The sequence below is a fragment of the Rhincodon typus genome, chromosome 20 (assembly GCF_021869965.1).
Source record: "Rhincodon typus isolate 14 chromosome 20, sRhiTyp1.1, whole genome shotgun sequence".
NCBI lineage: Eukaryota > Metazoa > Chordata > Chondrichthyes > Orectolobiformes > Rhincodontidae > Rhincodon > Rhincodon typus.
In genome coordinates, this window is record NC_063351.1 from 41352217 (window position 1) to 41366304 (window position 14088).

Sequence of the window (14088 nt, forward strand, 5' to 3'; positions counted from 1 at the left end):
CCTTCAGCTGCTTCATCAATGACCTACTCTCCATCATAAGGTCAGAAGTGGGGATGTTTGCCGATGATTGCACAGCGTTCAGCACCATTCGTGACTCCTGAGACACTGAGGCAGTCCATGTTCACATGCAACAAGATCTGGACAATATTCAGGCTTGGGCTGACAAATGGTAAGTGACATTCGTGCCACACAAATGCCAGGCTATGACCATCACCAATAAGAGACAATCTAACCACCACCCCTTGACGTTCAATGGTGTTACCATCACTGAATCTCCCACTATCAACATCCTGCGGGTTATCATTGACCAGAAACTCAACTGGACTCACCACATAAACACAGTGGCTACAAGAGCAGGCCAGAAGCTAGGAATACGGTGACGAGTAACTCACCTCCTGACTCCTCAAAGCCTGTCCACCATTTACAAGGCATAAGTCAGGAGTGTGATGGAATACTCCCCACTTGCCTGGATGAGTGCAGTCCCAACAACACTCAAGAAGCTTGACACCATCCAGGACAAAGCAGCCCGCCTGACTGGCACTACACCCACAAGCATTCACTCCCTCCACCACCGACGCTCAGTAAGAGCAGTGTGTAATATCTACAAGACGCTCTGCAAAAATTCACCAAAGATCCTCAAACAGCACCTTCCAAACCGATGACCACTTCCATCTAGAAGGACAAGGGCATCAGATATATGGGAACACCACCACCTCCAAGTTCCCATCCAAATCACTCACCATCCTGATTTGGAAATATATCGCCGTTCCTTCACTGTCACTGGGACAAAGTCCTGGAATTCCCTCCATAATAGCATTGTGTGTCAACCCACAGCAGGAGGACTGCAGCGGTTCAAGAAGGCAGCTCACCACTGCCTTCTCACGGGCAACTAGGGATGGGCAAGAAATGCTGGCCTAGCAAGTGACACCCACATCCCACAAAAATGAATAGAAAAGCAAAGATTCCTACCACCTGCTGGGTGAAAAAAGATTTTCCTCTAACCCCTCTAAACCTCCTGTTCTTTACCTTAAAATTATGCCTCCCGTTACTGAACGTTCAACTAAGGGGAACAAGTGCTTCTTATCCACCCTGTCTCGACCCCTCATAATCTTATGCACCTCAATCAAGTCATCCCTCAGCCTTCTCTGCCCTAAAGAAAACAATGCAAGCCTACACAGCCTTTCTTTAGAGCTAAAATGCTCAAATGTAGCATCTTGGTGAATGTCTTTTGCATCTCATTCACCTCAAGATACCTCTGTTCCTGTGATCTTCCTAGTGTCTAGCATTTCATTGGATATTGGAACAGCTGAAGGAGTTAGTCTGTCTGAGGAAAATGGAAGGGACCGTCAGTTTTTGGAAACTTGGAACGATTCTTATGTTAGGCAGCGTTTGACAAGATTTAATAGAATTATTGTTATCATGGACTCTCCGGTCGGGTGCATAGACAGATATTTCTGTGGCAGTCAACATAAATTTAAGATGATTTGTTACTTTCCTGGTGCTAGGATTAAGGACATTTCTAAACATTTCAAGTATATTGTTGAAGGTGAGATTGAGAAGCCAGAAATTATTGTACACATTGGTAGGAATGACATTTTTTAGGGAAAAGGCTAAAGCTGTACAGGGTGAATTTAAGAGGTTGGTAGAAGATTAAAAAATAAGACCTTAAAAGTAGTAATTTCTGGTTTACTCCCAATGCCAAACTCAACTGCAGGAAGGAACAAAAGGTTAAAGGAGATAAATCAATGGCTGAAGAGCCGGTGTATTGTTCAGGGATTCAGGTTTTTGAACAATTGGAAAGTCTTTTGAGATAGAAAAGACCTGTTCAAAAAAGGGTGGGTCTAACCTAAATTGGAAAGGGACCAATATCTTAGCAGGGAGATTTGCTCATTCTACTAATGAAGACGTTATACTGATAGAGAAGGCGAGTGGAGGAATTCTAAGTAGCAGGGTAAATGGAAGGATTGATGGGATAGGTTCTGCATGCGAGAAGAGCACATCAATTAGAAAAGAAAGATAAGAGAGAATCAGAGTATGTAGTAATTCTGAAGAACTAAATTGCATGTATTTCAATGCAAGGGTTCTTACAGGTAAGGCTGATGAACTCAGGGCATGTTTAAGAACATGTGATTGGGACGTCATAGCTATTATAGAAACATGGCTGAGAGAGGGACAAGACTGGCACTTCAATCTTCCATGTTTTAGATGCTAAAGGAAGGATAGAAAAGGAGGCAAGAGAAGAGGAGGGGTGGAGTTTTTTGATTAAGGAATACATTACTGCTGTAACGAGGGAAGATATTTCTAAAAAATCGTTCAGTGAAAATATATGGATAGAAATTATAAATAAGAAAGGAAAGATCACTTTGATGGGATTGTACCAAAAGCCCCACAATAGTAGGAGAGAAATTGAGAAACAATTATGTGCAGAGATCTCAGATACATGTGAACATAATAAGTTGTAACAATGAGGGATTTTAATTTTCCAAGCATTGACTGGGATTACCATAGCATTAAAGGTTTGGATGACGAAGAATTTGTCAAATGTGCTGAAGAATTTTTCTTTATCAATATGTGGATGTTCCTATGAGAAAAGGAGCTAAACTAGACCTTCTTTTGGGCGATAAGGCAGGGCAGGTGACTGCAGTAAAGTTGGGGAACACTTTGGGTCTAGCGATCATAATTCTATTAGTTTCCAAATGGTTATGGAAAAGGATAAGCCTTCCATAAAAGTTAAAGTTTTTAATTGGAGTAAGGCTAATTTTAATGATATGAAACAAGAACTTTCAAAAATTGATTGGAGTAGACTGTTCTCAGGTAAAATGATGACTGACAAGTGGGAAATGTTCAAAAATGTGATGAAGAGAGTTCAGAGGCATTTTGTTCCTGTTAGAATGAGAGGTAAGGCTGGTAAGATTAAGGAACGATGGATGAATAAGGATATCGAGGTTCTAGTCACAAATAAAAGAGAATCTTATTTTAGATATGGACAGCTTGGTTCAGTTGAATCTCTTAATCAATATAAAGAGTGTAGAGGCATTCTTAAGAGAGAAATCAGGAAGACAAAGAGGGGAAATGAGATAGCATTGGCAGATAATATTAAGGATAATCCAAAGAGATTCTACAAATACCTTAAGAGCAAGAGGATAACTAGAGAAAGGGCAGGGCCTCTTAAAGATCAAGGAGATCATCTTTGTGTTGAACCCTAGGAGATGAATGAATATTCTCCGACAGTTTTTAAAGTGGAGAAAGAAATGGAGTTTAGATAATGCAGAGAAATACACTTTGATGTTTTAAAAACAGTTCACATTACAGAAGAGGAAGTTCAGGAGGTCTTAGAGAATACAAAGGTAGATAAATCTCTGGGATCTGATCTGATGTATCCCAGAATGTTGCCAGAAGTAAGGAAGGAAATTACAAGACTCCGTGCGGAAATATTTACATCATCTATAACTACAGGTGAAGTGCTCGATAACTGGAGGGTGGCTAATGTAGTTTAAGAAAGGTTGTAAGGAGAAACGGAGAAATATAGACCTGTGAGTCTGACTTCAGTTGTGTGTAAATTGTTGGAGGTGGTTATAAAAGATAGGATTTATGGACGTTTAGAGAGGCAAAAATTGATTAGGCATAGTCAGATTGGTTTTGCGCAAGGAAAATCGTGTCTCACAAATTTGACTGAGATTTTTCAGGAAGTTACCAAAATGCTTGAAAATGGCAGAGCGGTAGACATTGTCTATTTGGATTTTAGCAAAGCCTTTGACAAGATTCCACATGGTAGACTAACTGGTTAAGTTAGGTTACATGAGATTCAGGGTGAGCTTGCCAATTGGATACATAATTGGCTTAATAGCAGGAAACAGAGAGTGGTGGTGGAGGCTTGCTTTTCGGACTGGAGACCTGTCCCCAGAGGTGTTCCACAGGGATCGGTTCTGGATCCTCTTTTATTTGTTGTTTATATAAATGATTTGGATGAGAATATAGAAGGCATGGTTAGTAAGTCTGCGGATGGCACCAAAATTGGTGGCATTGTAGACAGTGAAGAAAGTTTTCTAAGATTACAAAGGGATTCTGATCAAATGGGTCAATGGGCTGAAAAATGGCAGATGGAGTTCAATCTGGCTAAATGTAAGGTATTACATTTTGGTACAACAAACAAGGGTAGGGCTTATACAATTAATGGTAGGGCCTTGGATAGTCTTGTAGAACAGAGGGACCTAGGAGTGCAGGTACATATTTCTTTAAAGTTTGTGTCACAGATAGACAGGATGGTTAAAAAGGGGTTTGGCATGCATGGCTTCATTGCTCAGTCCTTTGAGTATAGTAGTCGGGACATTATGTTGAGGTTGTACAGGACATTGGTGTGACTTCTTCTGGAATACTGTGTCCAGTTCTGGTCACCCAGTTATAGGAAGGATATTATCAAGCTGGAGAGAAGAGATTTACCAGGATGTTGCTGGATATTACAGGTTTGATTTATAAAGAAAGGCTGATGGGCTGGGGCTTTTATCACTGGAGTACAGGAGGTAGAGAGGTGACCTGAAAGAAGTTTATAAAATAATAAGGTATAAGTAGAGTTGATGGTAGTTGTCTTTTCCCTAAGATGGGGAATTTCAAGACTAGGGGACATATTTTTAAGGTGAGAGGATAGAGATTTAAAAAAGACATAAGAGGCAAATTTTTTACACAGAGGGTGGTTCATGTGTGGAATGAACTTCCTGAGGATGTGGTGGATGCAGGTACAATTACAACGTTTAGAAGACATTTGGATAAGTACATGAATAGGAAAGGTTTGGAAGGATATGGGCCAACATTACCCTCATATTATCATCAGTATCATTTATGTATATCATGATCAATAAAGGAGTCAGTACTGATTGCTGTGGTATGCCACTGACTCCAGCCTACAGTCAAACAAACCACCTTCTCCCACCACCCTCTGTTTCTCACAACTCAGCCAATCTTGGATCTATCTTGTCAGGTTACCCTGAACCCCATACATGTTTACTTTCTTATCACTCTCCCATGTGGGATCTTGTCAAAGGCTTTGCTGAAATTCATACAAATTACATCTACTGCAATATCTTCATCTATACACCTGATCACCTACTCAAAAAGTTCGACCAAATTTATTAGGCCCAACATCCTTCTGACAAAGCCATCCTGGGTATTCCTGATCAATTTTTTCCTGATCAATCTCCAAGTGGAGATTAATTCTCTCCTTCAGAATTTTTTCTATTAGATTCCCTAACACTGATGCGAGACTCATTGTTCTGTAATTCCCTGGTTTATCTCTGGCACCCTTATTGAGAAGTAGATTTGCATTAACTGTCCTTCAATTCTCTGGTACCTCCCCTGTTGCCAAGCAGGTATTAATTTAGGTCAGAGCTCCTGTAATTTCCTCCCTGGCATCCCATAGCAACCTGGACCTCATCTGGACCTGGGGATTTGTCCACTATAAAGTGTGCCAAAACCTTCAATACCTCTCACTCCCTATGTCAGTCTGCTCAAGAACCTCACAGTCCCTCTCCTCAACCCTGTAATTACATCCTCCTTGAGTGAAGACAAAAGTACTCATTTAACACCGTACTGAGCCACGTGGGTCCACATACAGACTGCCCAATTGAATCTAATGAGCTCTACTCTTTCCCGGTTATCTTTTTCCCCTGATGTACTTATAGAATATCTTGGGATTCTCCATGATTTTACCTGCCAGTGCTTTCTTCATGCCTCCTCTTTGCTGTCCTAATTGCTTTCTTAAGTTCCTTCCTGTACTTTCTGTACTGCACTGGGGATTCTGTTGATTTGTTCTCTTTGTACCTGCTGAAAGCCTCTTTTTTCCTTCTTGTCCAGTACTGATTATTTCGAGATATCCAGTGTTCTCTGCGCTTGTTGCTCCTGCATGTCACCCTATAGGGAACGTGCTGGGTCTGAATTATCCCCATTTCCTTCTGAACATCCCCACACATATACACGCACATACTCAAACACTGGGTTGGTCTGTTCTAGATTTTCTCACAAGTAGCTGGTCCCTGTCTGATTTTGGCCAAATCCTGCCTTATTTTAATAAATGTGGCATAAGGATCGGTGTTGGGTCCACTGCTTTTTGTCATTTATATAAATGATTTGGATGTGAACATAAGAGGTATGGTTAGTAAGTCTGCAGTTGACACCAAAATTGGTGGTGTGGTGGACAGTCAAGAAGGTTACCTCAGAGTACAACGGACCTTGATCAGATGGCCCAGTGGGCTGAGGAGTGGCAAATGGAGTTTAATTTAGATAAATGTGAGGTGCTGCATTTTGGAAAGGCAAATCAAGACAGGACTTATACACTTAGTGGTAAGGTCCTGGGAAGTGTTGCTGAACCAAGAGACCTTGGAGTGCAGGTTCATAGTTCCTTGAAAGTAGAGATGCAGGTAGACAGGACAGCGAAGAAGCCATTTGGTATGCTTGCCTTTATTGGTAATTGCATTGAGTATAGGAGTTGAGAGGTCATGTTGCAGCTGTAGAGGACACTGGTTTTGGAATACTGCGTTCAATTCTGGTCTCCTTGCATAGGAAGTACATGGTGATACTTGAAAGCATTCAGAAAGATTTACGAAGATGTTGCCAGGGTTGGAGAGTTTGAGCTATAGGGAGAGGCTTAATAGGCTGGGGCTATTTCCCCTCGAGTGTCAGAGGCTGAAGGGTGTTTTGGACCAGACCAGACCCCCTCAAAATATTTTAAGAATGTAGCCTAGACTCTAAATTTTCCTTATTTTAAAAGTAGGTGTTCCATGTGTTGCAATTGGTCAAACCACTCGACATTAAGCAAAACACAATTTATTTATACACTATAGTTAAAATCCAGAAAAAGAAAGAGGAATTTAGAATAACTTAACTATTGGAAAACTCAACTGTATAATAGATACAGTACCTGTTACTAATTAACTGTTCCAATATAGTAACATCACATAAGCACACCCCTTGGCAAAAAGGTAAATTCAGACACAGATTCTTACTGGCCAGTTTCCAATCCAGGAGGGAGCAACATCATGAGAGATTCCAGAGAAATTTACAATTAGGAATCATCTGCTGAAGCTTGCAACCCTTCTGGGACCCAAACAGCTTCTCACAGCCACAGCTAAATAAAACTAGAAACCCTGATCTGGGAGAACTGGCCACTCCCCTCCCATTGTTGTAACTGCTTTAAAAAAAAGCCTCCTAACCTATTGATTTCAGTCGGCTTCAGTAGACACTTCATTTCTTCTGTCTTTACAACCTCTCTTCAAAAAACCCAGGACAAAATAACCTTTATAAAGTGACAGCATCGTCACAGGGTTGACCTCACGAAAATTTATAAAGTCATGAGGGGCAGAGATAGGGTGAATAGCCAAGGTCTTTTCCCCAGGATAATGGAGTCCAAAACTAGAGGCATAGGTTTAAGGTGTGAGGGGAAAGATTTAAAAGGAACCTAAGGGACAACTTTTTCACACGGAGGGTGGTGCATATATGGAATGAACTGCAGGAGGAAGTGGTGGAGGCTGGTACAAATCCAACATTTAAAAGACATCTGTATGGGTATATGAATAGGAAGGGTTTAGAGAGATGTGGGCCAAATACTGGCAAATGGGGCGAGATTAATTTAGGGTATCTGGTCAGCATAGATGAGTTGGACTGAAGGTTCTGTTTCCATGCTGTACAGCACTATGACTCTAAATCTGCCTTCCTTCAATCCAAAACCCTTTTTTTGCCAAGCTGTCCTCTCCCATAACAAACCTAAAGCACACTGTATTGTGGGGCCAGCACTAAATATTCCCCCATTGCCACCTTGACCACCTGTCTGCCTTCATTCCCCAGAATTAAGTCTATCTCTGTACCATTCTTTGTTGGACTATTTATATGTTGAATATCATATGATCAATAACTTAGGACAACTGGCCAGTGGCTTAATTGGACTAGCAAAATGAATACTGTGGCTCCAAGAGGTTGGAAAGTTTATTTTGGGTGACTGTCCTCCTGACTTTCCAAAGCTTCTCTGCCATCCACATATCACAATGCAGAAATGTACTGGAATATTCTCAGCTTGTTCTGATGAGTGCAATATCACTGAAGGTGCCTATCACAATGCAGGATAAATTGCCCATTTTATTGGCATCCCATTTACCACTTTAAACATCTTTAAATGAAGATTTGGCTTTGTATTGCAAGGGGCGTGCAACATTTCCAGCTGCTCTGGCACGGCCATTGTAGTATCCCATGTAGCTAAGGTGCAACAGATGTCTACTAACGATTTAATTTGGAATAGCTCGTTAAACATATTCATTTAACATTAATGAACTAACATGCATTGAGCTGCAAGACGGCTACCCCACCAATTGTATTTTAAGGACCAGGCGGCTAAAATATAGATACGGTGATTTGAGCTAACACTTGCTCTTATAAAGCTTGTGAAATTTGTTGAAGATGTTGAGGTGAGGTATTCATTTTTGTAGGGGATGTTACAGCAAATTTAGAGAAAGGGCAGAGGATTTGCTTGGCTAGACAACACAAAGACTGTTGCAAGTATAGAGGCTTCAACTACATGATTCTTAGGCTGCAGCATGACAGTAGATAGAGCAGAGATTATGGAGAGGGGAAGCTCTGTGCAGATGCAAGACAAGAAAGAGAAGGAGGCAGGGAAGGAGACATCTGCAATGTGTTTGTTCCAGGTGGCCTGCTCACAAGTATCTACTCAGACACTGGTTCTGTACCAAAGAGAAAAAAATTCTCCCATGGGATTATCCACAATTCTATGCCCCTCAATTGGAGATGGCAATATCTGGTACAGAATTATTCCAATGTCCATTGACTATCCTATATTAACAATCCTAGCAGCTTTTGAAAAGAGCTCTATTACATTAGTCTGACATGACATACCTTTAACAATTCCATCTTGATTATAATAAATCAAATTCTACCATCCCAAATGCTTATTGTTATACTAACAGTGAGGATTTCCAGTAAGTCCCATGGCCAGGCTGAAATTTGCTAGTATATAGCTGCTGACCTAGGCCAATCTTTTAAGTATAGATTGTATTGTGCATTTAATAACCGTGCAACCTGTCCTACGTATGCTGTTTCTCTCCCAATCTTTATGAGGGGCCAAATCAGCCATTCCTATTCCCAAACACATGACCCATAATTCTCTTTGTTACATTTGTACATATATTCTGACCTCAAATTGTCAGACAGTGGTAGCCAGCATGTACTATCTACAACATGTCCTATGACAATGAGCCAAGGCATGGTCCAAACTCATGATCTCTACTACCTAGAAGGAGAAGGGCTACAGGTACTTGGAAAAACCACCAACTCTAAGTTCCCCTCCAAGTCACACACCATACTGACTTGAGACTACATTATTACACCTTCACTGTCATTGGGGTCAAAATCTAGCACTCTCTTCCTAATAGTACTCTGGGGTGTACCTACCCACTTTTCCCTCCCCACCTATTAGACGGCAAAAGTTTGAACTTTTATTCTCTTGTGGAATGTGGGCATTGCACGGCCAGAATTTATTGCTCATTCTTAGTTGCACTCGAGAAGGTAGGGGTGGGCTGGCTTCTTGAGCTGCTACAGTCCCTATGTTGCAGGTATATTCACAATGTGGTTAAGGAAAGAGTTCCAGGATTTTGACCCAGGGACAGTAAAAGAACAGTGATATATTTCCTGGTCAGAATGCTAAGTGGCCTGGAAGGGAACTTGCAGGTGGTGGGTGTTCCCATGTATCTGCTGTCCTTGTCCTTCTGGATGAAAGTGGTTGTGGGTTTAGAAGGTGCTGCCTGAAGATCTTTAGTATAACTTGCAGGTAGGGCACGCTGCTGCTACTGAGAATCAGTGGTGGAGAGAGTGGAGCTTGTGGATGTGGTACCATTTGAGTGGGCTGTTTAGTGCTGAATAATGTCAAGCTTCTCGAGTGCTGTTGGACCTGCACTCGTCCTAGAATGTGGTGAGTATTCCATCACACTCTTGACTTGTGCCTTGTTGATGGTGGACAGGATTTGGGAGTCAGGAGGTGAGTTATGCGTTGCAGTGTTCCTAACTTCTGAGGAGCTCTTGTAGCCACTGCATTTATATGGCACGTCCAACTGAGTTTCTGAGCAATGATAATCCCCAGAATGTTGATCGTTGGGGTTTCAGTGATAGCAATAACATTTAATGTAAAGGGGTGGTGGTTAGACTGTCTTTTATTGGATGTGACATTATCTGGCATTTACATGGCACGAATGTCACTTACAACTTGTCAGCATATGAATGGATATTGTCTACGTCATGGAGAAAGTAGGAACTGCTGATGCTGGAGAGTCTGAGACAACAGGGTGTAGAGCTGGATGAATACAGCAGGCCAAGCAGCATCAGAGGAGCAGGAAAGCTAATGTTTTGGGTCTAGACCCTTCTTCAGAAAATGTCCAGGTCATGTTTCATTTGGACTGCTTCAGATTTTAAGGAGTTGCAAATGGTGCTGAATATTATGCAATCATCAATGAACATCCCCACTTCTGACCTTATGATGGAGGGAAGGTCATTGATGAAGCACCTGAAGATGGTTGAGCCGAGGACACTACACTGAGGAACTCCTGCGGAGATGTCCTGGATCTGAGATGACCGAACTCCAACAACCACAACCACCTTCCTCTGGGTCAAGTATGACTTGTAACCAACATGGTTTTTAAAAAAAACATGCCCAACTCCTTTACCAACTTTGAACAGTGGTAAAGACAAATAGAATACCTGCGAAAACCATTTCCATTAACAGTACAGATGTGTAGGTGTACAATAGGGATCACAGATATCAAATACTGACTTCCAGGTCTTTTGCTTTTTTTTCTTATTTCATTTTCTTTTCCATTGATTCCAGGTTTATTAGTGCCCCTTGATGCCATGCTCGGTCAAATGTGGCCTTGATATCAAGGGGTGTCAACTTCATCCAATTCTCTGGAATTTAGCTCTTTTTTCCATGTTTGAACCAAGGCTGTAATGAGGTCAGGAGCTGACTGGCCCTAGCGGAAACCGCACTAGGCATCAGAGAGCAGGTTGTTGCTAAACAGGTACTGCCTGATAAAACTGTTGATGACACCTTCTATCACTTTACTGATGATTGAGAATAAACTGATGGGGTGGTAATTGGCTAGATTGGATTCGTCATGCTTTTTGTGTACAGGATATACTTGGGCAATTTTGTCCGGTAGATGCCAGTGTTGTAGCTGTACCGGAACATTGGCTCAGGGTGCAGCAAATTCTGGACCATAAGTCTTCAGTACTATTGCTGGAATGTTTTCAGCGCCCATAGCCTTTGCAGCATCCAGTGCCTCCAACCCTGGCTAAAGGGTTGTAAACATCAAGGGTGGCACGGTGGTTAGCACTGTTCCCTCACAGCGGCAGGGAACCGGGTTCAATTCCAGCCTCGGGTGACTGTCTATGTGGAGTTTGCACGTTCTCCCTGTATCTGCGTGGGTTTCCTCCGGGTGGTCTGGTTTCCTCCCACAGTCCAAAGATGTGCAGGCTAGGTGGATTGGCCATGTGAAATTGCCTGTAGCGTTCAGAGAGGTGTAGATTAGGTGGGTTATAGGAAGATGGGTCTGGGTGGGATGCTCCGAGGTTTGGTGTGGACTTGTTGGGCCAAAAGGCCTGTTTCCACACTGTAGGGATTCTATGATTCTATTTCTTGATATCACATGGAGTGAATCGAATTAGCCAAAGACTGGCATCTGTGATGCTGGGGACCACTAGGGGTGTCTGAATGGGTCATTCATTCAGCACTCCTGACTGCAGATTCTTACAATTCTTTTTTCTATTCATTTGTGGGATGTGGCTGTCGCTGGCTGGACAGCATTTCTTGCCCATCCCTAATTGCCTTTGAGAAGGTGGTGGGGAGCTGCCTTGAACTGCTGCAGTCTACCTGCTGTAGGTTGACCCACAATGCCACAAGAGAGGGAATTCAAGGATTTGACCCAGTGACAGTGAAAGAACAGCAATATATTTCCAAGTCAGGATGGTGAGTGGCTTGGTGGGGAACTTGGAGGTGGTGGTGTTCCCATATGTTTGCTGCCCTTGTCTTTCTAGATGGTAGTGGTTGTGGTTTGTGGGAAGGTGCTGTCTGAGGATCTTTGGTGAATTTTTGCAGTGCATCTTGTAGATAGTACACACTACTGCTACTGAGTGTCAGTGGTGGAGGGAGAGGATGCTTGTGGATGTAATGCCAAAAAATCGGGTGCTTTGTCCTGGATAGTATCAAGATTCTTGAGTGTTGTTGGGACTTCACTCATCCAGGCAAGTGGGGAGTATTCCATCACACTCCTGACATGTGCCTTGTAGATGGTGGACAGGCTTTGAGGAGTCAGGAGGTGAGTTACTTGCCACAGTATTCCTAGCTTCTGGCCTGCTCTTGTAGCCACTGTGTTTATGTGGTGAGTCCAGTTGAGTTTCTGGTCAATGATAACCCCCAGGATGTTGATAGTGGGGGTCATTGATGGTAACACCATTAAATGTCAAGGGGTGGTGGTTAGATTGTCTCTTATTGGTGATGGTCACATCCTGGCATTTGTGTGGCGCGAATGTCACTTGCCACTTGTCAGCCCAAGCCTGGATATTGTCCAGATCTTGTTGCATTTGAACATGGACTGCTTCAGTATCTGAGGAGTCACGAATGGTGCTGAACATTGTGTAAGCATTGGCGAACATCCCCACTTCTGACCTTATGATGGAGGGTAGGTCATTGATGAAGCAGCTGAAGATGGTTGGGCCTAAGACACTACTCTGAGGAACTCCTGCAGAGATGTCCTGGAGCTAAGATGATTGACCTCCAACAACCACAACCATCTTCCTATATGTCAGGTATGACCAACCACCGGAGAGTTTGCCCCCTGATACTAATTGATTCCAGTTTTGCTAGGGCTCCTTGATGCCACACTCGGTCGAATGCAGTCTTGACATCAAGGGCTGTCACTCTCACCTCACTTCTGGAATTCAGATCTTTTGTCCATGTTTCCACCAAGTCTGTAATGAGGTCAAGAGCTGAGTGCCCCTGGTGGAACCCAAACTGGGCGTCACTGAGCAGGTTATTGCTGAGCAGGTGTTGCTTGATAGCGCTGTTGATGACACCTTCCATCACTTTACTGATGATCGAGAGTAGACTGATGGGGCGGTAATTGGCTGGGTTGGATTTGTCCTGCTTTTTGTGTACAAGACATACTTGGGCAAGTTTCCACATTGCCAAGTAGACACCAGTGTTGTAATTGTATTAGAACAGCTTGGCTAGGGGAGCAGCAAGTTCTGGAGCACAAGTCTTCAGGGTTATTGCCAGAATGTTGTCAACGCCCATAACCTTTGCAGTATCCAGTGTCTCCAACCATTTCTTGATATCATCTGGAGTGAATCAAATTGGCTGAAGACTGGTATCTGTAATGCTGGGGACCACTGGAGGAGGCTGAAATGGAACATCTACTCAGCACTTCTGGCTGAAAATTGCTGCGAATGCTTCAGCCTTATCTTTTGCACTGATATGCTAGACTCTTCCATCATTGAGAATGGGGATATTTGTGGAGACTCCTCCTTCAGTGAGTTGTTTAATTGTTCACCACCATTCACGGCTAGATGTGGCAAGACTGCAGACCTTAGATGTGACCCATTGGTTGTGGGATCGCTTAGCTCTGTCTATCACTTGCTGTTTTCACTGTTTGGTGTGCAAGTAGTCCTGTTTGGTGGCTTCACCAGGTTGATACCTCATCTTCAGGCATGCCTGGTGCTGCTCCTGGCATGTCCTCCTGCACTCTCCATTGAACCAGGGTTCATCCCCTGTCTTGATGGTAATGGTTGAGTGGGGGATATGGTGGGCCATGAGGTTACAGATTGTGCTGGAATACAATTCTGCTGCTGTTGATGGCCCACAGCGCCTCATGGATGCCCAGTCTTGAGTTGCTAGATCTGTGCAAAGTCTGTCCCATTTAGCACGGTGATAGTGCCACACAACACAATGGAGTTTATTCTCAATGTAAAGGCGGGACTTTGTCTCCATAAGGACTGTGCGATGGTCACTCTTACTGATACTGTCATGGACAGTTGCAACTGCAGCTG